The sequence below is a fragment of the Arachis stenosperma genome, chromosome 9, assembly GCF_014773155.1.
Source record: "Arachis stenosperma cultivar V10309 chromosome 9, arast.V10309.gnm1.PFL2, whole genome shotgun sequence".
Classification (NCBI taxonomy): Eukaryota; Viridiplantae; Streptophyta; class Magnoliopsida; order Fabales; family Fabaceae; genus Arachis; species Arachis stenosperma.
Window position 1 is genome coordinate 48,107,727 of NC_080385.1, and position 7,722 is coordinate 48,115,448.

At 35.2% G+C, this 7,722-nt stretch overlaps 2 non-coding genes across 2 annotated transcripts; one reads left to right on the forward strand and one right to left on the reverse strand.

The window, feature by feature from the left end:
- The first annotated feature begins 1,066 nt into the window (after positions 1–1,066).
- LOC130952133 (small nucleolar RNA R71) lies at positions 1,067–1,174 on the forward strand. The gene has a single exon (XR_009074314.1). It is a non-coding gene; the product is annotated as a small nucleolar RNA R71 (small nucleolar RNA).
- Positions 1,175–7,234: 6,060 nt separating this feature from the next.
- LOC130952714 (small nucleolar RNA R71) lies at positions 7,235–7,342 on the reverse strand. The gene has a single exon (XR_009074892.1). It is a non-coding gene; the product is annotated as a small nucleolar RNA R71 (small nucleolar RNA).
- Positions 7,343–7,722: the final 380 nt, after the last annotated feature.

The window sequence follows — 7,722 nt, forward strand, 5'->3', positions numbered from 1 at the left end:
TACAAAGCTTGCCATGGAAAGGAGTAAGAAGGATTGAGTAGAAGGAATAGGAGAGCAGGCGTCCAAAAGCTCTACAGCATCTCCATTCCACTTATCTGAAATTCCTACCAATGAATCTGCATAAGTATTTCTATCCCTTTTTATTAACTTCTTTCTATTTTATTTAAACCCATAAACTATTTTAATCTGCCTAACTGAGATTTACAAGGTGACCATAGCTTGCTTCATACCAACAATCTCTGTGGATTCGACCCTTACTCACGTAAGGTTATTACTTGGACGACCCAGTACACTTGCTGGTTAGTTGAACGGAGTTGTGAAGAAAATAAACAGTGCCCTAAGGGTACATGCCAAAGCTCAAAAGATAGAATAATATATTAAGAAGGTTGAATCACAATTTCGTCCACCAGTTTCCTATATAAAGTTTGTCATTAGTGATTCCAAATCAGTGTTCTTCTGAGACTGAGGAGTTGCTTGCTGAGATGACTGAAACTGGTGGTTATTGAAATTGTTCTGATGAAAACCGCCCTAAGAATTATTATTAAAATTCTGTGCTCTCTGAGGTTGCTCTCTCCACCGTAAATTTGGGTGATTTCTCCACCTCTGATTATAGGTCTTTGCATATGGATCATTATTGGGATTTTTAGGATCATTACCCATGTAACTAACTTGTTCAGAAGAAGATTGAGCATAATCATAATTCTCACCTTGCATAGAGCTACCAGTCATGTCATAAGGGGCCTCCTGACGTGCATTCTGAGTGTTGACAGCTGAAACCTGCATCCCACTCAATTGTTGAGTAATAAAATTAATCTATTGAGATAAAGTTTTGTTCTGAGTAAGAAGAGCATCAAAAGCTTCTACTTCCAAAATGCTTTTCTTCTGAGGAGTTCCAGGTTCACAGGATTCCTGTTAGATGAGTATAAATATTGGTTGTTAGCAACCAACTCAATAAGATCAGTAGTCTCCTCTGGTGTCTTCTTCATGTGCAATGAACCACCTGCAGAATTATCTAAACACATTTTGGATATTTTACATAAAAGATATCCAGCTGAGTCCATTTAGAAAACATGTCCAGAAGGCATTGACTGGTTAGTAGCTTGAATCTCTCATAGGCTTCATAAAGGGTCTCACCATCCTTCTGTCTGAAGGTATGAACCTCTACCCTTAGCTTAGTCAGCTTTTGTAGTGGGAAAAATTTAGTCAGAAATCTAGTGACAACCTTATCCCAGGTATCCAGACTCTCTTTGGGTTGAGAATCTAACCACAGTTTTTCTCTATCCCTCACAGCAAATGGAAAAAGCATGAGTTTGTATACCTCAGAATTCACTCCATTAGTCTTCACAATAACACAAATCTACAGAAAATTAGAAATAAACTGATTTGTATCTTCCTGAGGGAGTCCATGATACTAACAATTTTGTTGCACAAGAGTGACCAGCTATGGCTTCAGCTCAAAGTTGTTTGTAGGTATAGGAGGCACCACAATACTTTTTTCCATAAAGATCTGCATTGGAAATAGTGTATGAGCTAGGCACTCTTCTAGGTTGTTGATTCTCATTCAGATTTGCCATATTGCCATGCACAGCACGATTATGATCCATGATGGACTCTGCAACTTCCCTTTCAAGAGTTTCACTCAGATTTTCACTAGCTTTGTAAAGTCTAGCTTGTTGCGAGCGCTACCTCAAAGTCCTTTCAGGTTTAGGATCAAATTCTGTAAGAGGTTCCTTGTCTTTATTCCGGCTTATAAATAGACAGAAGACAAGAAAAGTGGGATTCTCTAGTCAGAGTCTAGAGAATTCCCAATGAGGTAACTTGTGTAAAAGAATAAAATAAAACATGTACTAATTAAGGCTAAAATTTTTTGAAAATGATGACTAAAATTAAGCTAGGAATTTCAAAATTTAACAAGAAAATTAAACAGGAAAATCAAAATAAAATTAACTAGGTAACACCAAACTTAATTTCAGAAATTAAGGAAAAATAATAGTACTTTCGAAAATTATAAAGCAAAAATTAAATAAAATGAAACTAAAATGCCTAATCTAAGCAATCAAACAACTAATAGTTGTTAATCATACTCAATCCTCGGCAACGGCACCGAAAACCTAGTGCGGAATTTATAACCTACAAACTAACCGGCAAGTGCATCGGGTCGTACCAAGTAGTACCTCAAGTGAATGAGGGTCGATCCCTCGAGGATTAATGGACTAAGCAATAAATTAGTTAGACAAAGAGAAAAGTGTGTTGAGAGTTCAATTGCATCAAACAATAATTCAGAGAATCAGAAAACAAGCAATAAACTGAGGTGAAATATATATGGAGAAAACAGTTAAGGCTTCAGAGTTATCTATCTTCCAGATTGACTTCTCTTACTAACTATTTTAATTATGCAAGATTCAATTCATGGCAAACTATATGTGACTAAACCCTAATTCCTTAGACCTTTTTAGTCTCCTCTAACCTTTATCAACCGCCAATTTCTTTGTCACTTAATTCTAATTAGAGTGTGAAGTTCAATTCTAGTTTATATGCCATAAAAATCCTAATTACCCAAATATAAGAGGATTATATGTCACGTATCCCGTTAAGTCCAGATAATTAGAAATTTAGGAGAAATTATTTTCAAGCTGTTATTCAAGTAAAGAGCTTTTCCAAGTTATATAAGAACTCATTTAGAACAAGGGTCATACTTCCATTCCATCCAGATTCATAAGATAAAGAACAAAAATAATTCTTGAAATAGAAATTAGTACATGAATTAAAATAGAAAAATAATAGTATCAATCCATACAATAGACAGAGCTCCTAACCTTAACAGCGGAGGTTTAGCTGCTCATGGTTTAGAGAGAAAACTAGGATTCAGAAAAACTGTAAATTGTGGAATAAGGTAGAAAAGAAGAGAAGAGCCGGAAAGGCTGATTCTTTTTCCTTTTATATTTAATCCTAATTAATGTAAAATATATTTCTTAAAACTAAATAATATCTTTTCCTATTTTTAAATAAAATAAAGTTTAATCAAAAAATCAATTAACATCTCGTGCAGGCCTTGACGAATGAATGGGGACCACATGGTTCATTAGTGTTGGCGCCTAACTTGGTAAGAATCAGCACCTAACTTCGAGGAGGCAGTAAGGAGTGGTGTGAATTGCTTGAGTTGGCGCCTAACTTGGGTTGGTTTGGCACCTAACTCCAAGGTGGCCGAGCCAATTGAGTGTTGTTGTTGTGTCTGGTGCCAAAATTGAGAAATCTCATGATAGGAACTGATGAGCGGATAATTTATACGCTTTTTGGCATTGTTTTTAGGTAGTTTTAGTAGGATCTAGCTACTTTTAGGGATGTTTTCATTAGTTTGTATGCTAAATTCACATTTCTGGACTTTACTATGATTTTGTGTATTTTTCTATGATTTCAGATATTTTCTGGCTGAAATTGAGGGACCTGAGCAAAAATCTGATATAGGCTGAAAAAGGACTGCTGATGTCGTTGGATTCTGACCTCCCTGCACTCAAAATGAATTTTCTGTACCTATAGAACTCCAAATGGTGCGCTCTCAACGGCGTTGGAAAGTAGACATCCAGAGCTTTCCAGCAATATATAATGGTCTATACTTTGTTCGAGTTTAGACGACGCAAACTGGCGTTCAACTCTAGTTCCATGCTGCATTCTGGAGTAAAACGCCAGAAACACGTCACAAACCAGAGTTAAATGCCAAAAACACGTTACAACTTGGAATTTAACTCCAAGAGAAGCCTCTGCACGTGTAAAGCTCAAGCTTAGCCCAAGCACACACCATAGTGGGCCCCTGAAGTGGATTTCTGCATTTAGGCTTATTTTTGTAAACCCTAGTAACTAGTCTAGTATAAATAGGACATTTTACTATTGTATTAGACATCTTTGGATTATTTTTGGATTACCTTATGATCCTTTGATCACGTTTGGGGGCTGGCCATTCGGCGATTCCTGGAGCTTTATCACTTATGTATTTTCAATGGTGGAGTTTTTACACACCATAGATTAAGGGTGTGGAGCTCTGCTGTACCTCGAGTTTCAATGCAATTATTACTATTTTCTATTCAATTCAGCTTATTCTTGTTCTAGGATATTTGTTGCACTTCAACATGATGGATGTGATGATCCGTGACACTCATCATCATTTTCACCTATGAACACGTGACTGACAACCACTTTCGTTCTACCTTAGAACGAGCGAATGTCTCTTGGATTCCTTAATCAGAATCTTCGTGGTATAAGCTAGAACCCTTTGGCGGCCATTCTTGAGAATCCGGAAAGTCTAAACCTTGTCTATGGTATTCCGAGTAGGATTCAGGGATTGAATGACTGTGACGAGCTTCAAACTCGCGATTGTTGGGCGTGATGACAAATGCAAAAGGATCAATGGATTCTATTCCGACATGATCAAGAACCGACAGATGATTAGCCGTGCAGTGACAAGAGCATTTGGACCATTTTTACTGAGAGGATGGGATGTAGCCATTGACAACGGTGATGCCCTACATACAGCTTGCCATGGAAAGGAGTAAGAAGATTTGGATGAAAGCAGCAGGAAAGCAGAAATCCAGAAGGAACACAGGATCTCCATACACTTATTTGAAATTCCTACCAATGATTTACATAAGTATCTCTATCTTATTTTATGCTTTATTTATTATTATTTTCGAAAACCATTATAAACCATTTGAATCTGCCTAACTGAGATTTACAAGATGACCATAGCTTGCTTCATACCAACAATCTCCGTGGGATCGACCCTTACTCGCGTAAGGTTTATTACTTGGACGACCCAGTGCACTTGCTGGTTAGTTGTGCGGAATTGTGACAAAGTATGATTCACGTTTGAGAGCACCAAGTCTATTGGCGCCATTGTTGATGATCACAATTTCGTACACCAAGTTTTTGGCGCCGTTGCCGGGGATTCTTCGAGTTTGGACAACTAACGGTTCATCTTGTTGGTTAGATTAGGTAATTTTCTTATTTTGTTTTTCAAAAAGTTTTCAAAAATATTTTTTCAAAAAAAAAATTTTCCCTTTGTTTTCGAAAATTATTCTAAATTTTTAAGAATGAATTCTAGAGTTTAATGGTAACATGTTGAAGCCTGGCTGGTTGTAAAGCCATGCCCAAATTCTTTTGGATTGAGGCTTCCACTTGTTAGCATAAAAGGCATGTATATGGAGTTGGATGAAGTATCAACTGTTGCATGCCTAATTTATATCCTAAAGCTGGCTGGCTATTAAGCCATGTCCAACCCCTGGATCGGAGCTTTAGGCTAACATTGAAAGATTTCTGAAATTCTTATTAAAAATTTTGAATTTCTTATTTTCTTTTTCCTATAAAATTTTGAAAAAAAATACAAAAAAAATTTATAAAATCATAAAAACCAAAAATATTTTGTGTTTCTTGTTTGAGTCTAGTGTCAATTTTTAAGTTTGGTGTCAATTGCATGTTTTAAAAACTTTTGCATTTTTCGAAAACTCATGCATGATGTTCTTCATGATCTTCAAGTTGTTCTTGGTAAGTCTTCTTGTTTGATCTTCATATTTTCTTGTTTTGTATTTTTTGTAGTTTTTCATATGCATTTTTGCATTCATAGTGTCTAAGCATTGAAAATTTCTAAGTTTGGTGTCTTGCATGTTTTTCTTTTCTTGAAAATTTTTCAAAAATAAGTCTTGATGTTCATCTTGATCTTCAAAGTGTTCTTGCATGCATCATGTGTTTTGATTCATAATTTTCATGTTGTGAGTCATTTTTATGTTTTTCTCTCTCATCATTAAAATTTCAAAAATAAAAAATATCTTTTCCTTATTTTGCTCATAATTTTTGAAAATCTGAGTTGACTTAGTCAAAAACTTTTAAAACTTAGCTATTTCGTATAAGTCAAGTCAAATTTTCAATTTTAAAAATCTTATCTTTTCAAAATCTTTTTCAAAAATCTAATCTTTTTCATTTTTAATTATTTTCAAAAATTTTTAAAATTTATTTTCAAAATCTTTTTCTTATCTTTATTTCAAAATTTCGAAAACTTTACTAACAAGTAATGTGATTGATTCAAAAATTTGAAGTTTGTTACTTTCTTGTTAAGAAAGGTTCAATCTTTAAATTCTAGAGTCATATCTTTTAGTTTCTTGTTAGTCAAGTAATCAATTTTAATTTTAAAAATCAAATCTTTTTCAAAATATCTTTTTCAAATCATATCTTTTTCAAAAGTGTGATTTCAAAATATCTTTTCTAACTTCTTATCTTTTCAAAATTGATTTTCAAATCTTTTCCAACTAACTAATTGACTTTTTGTTTGTTTCTTATCTTTTTCAAAACCACCTAACTACTTTCCTCTCTCTAATTTTCGAAAATTACCTCCCTCTTTTTCAAAATTCTTTTAATTAACTAATTATTTCAAATTTTAATTTTAATTGTTTTTCTTCTCTTAATTTTCGAAAATCACTAACCCTTTTTCAAAATTTATTTTCGAATTTCTCCCTCTCTCATCTTCTTCTATTTATTTATTTATTTACTAACACTTCTCTTCATCTCAAGAATTCGAACCTATCTTCCCCTTTGTGTTTGGATTCTTAACTCTTTTCCTTCTTCTATTACTTTCTTCTTCTACTAACATAAAGGAATCTCTATACTGTGACATAGAGGATTTCTCTTCCTTTTCTGTTCTCTTCTTTTTCATATGAGCAGGAACAAGGAAAAAGGCATTCTTGTTAAAGCTGATCCTGAACCTGAAAGGACTCTTAAGAAGAAACTGAGAGAAGCTAAAATACAATAATCCAGAGACAACCTTACTGAAATTTTCGAACAAGAAAAGGATATGGCAGCCGAACCCAACAACAATAATGCAAGGAGGATGCTTGGTGACTATACTACACCTACTTCCAAGTTTAATGGAAGAAGCATCTCAATCCCTGCCATTGGAGCAAACAATTTTGAGTTGAAACCTCAACTAGTTGCTCTAATGTAACAGAACTGCAAGTTTCATGGACTTCCATCAGAAGATCCCTATCAGTTTTTAACTGAGTTCTTACAGATCTGTGAGACTGCTAAGACTAATGGAGTAGATCCTGAAGTCTACAGGCTCATGCTTTTCCCTTTTGCTGTAAGAAACAGAGCTAGAACATGGTTGGACTCACAACCTAAAGATAGCCTGGACTCCTGGGATAAGCTGGTCACGGCCTTCTTGGCTAAGTTCTTTCCTCCTCAAAAGCTGAGCAAGCTTAGAGTGGATGTTCAGACCTTCAAACAGAAAGATGGTGAATCCCTCTATGAAGCTTGGGAAAGATACAAGCAGATGACCAAAAGGTGTCCTTCTGATATGCTTTCAGAGTGGACCATTCTGGATATATTCTATTATGGTCTATCTGAGTTCTCTAAGATGTCACTGGACCATTCTGCAGGTGGATCCATTCACCTAAAGAAAACACCTGCAGAAGCTTAAGAACTTATTGACATGGTTGCAAATAACCAATTCATGTACACTTCTGAGAGGAATTCTGTGAATAATGGGACGCCTCAGAGGAAGGAAGTTCTTGAGATTGATGCTCTGAATGCCATATTGGCTCAGAACAAAATGATGACTCAACAAGTCAACATGATTTCTCAAAGTCTGAATGGATGGCAAAATGCATCCAACAGTACTAAAGAGGCATCTTCTGAAGAAGAAGCCTATGATCTTGAGAACCCTGCAATGGCAGATGTAAA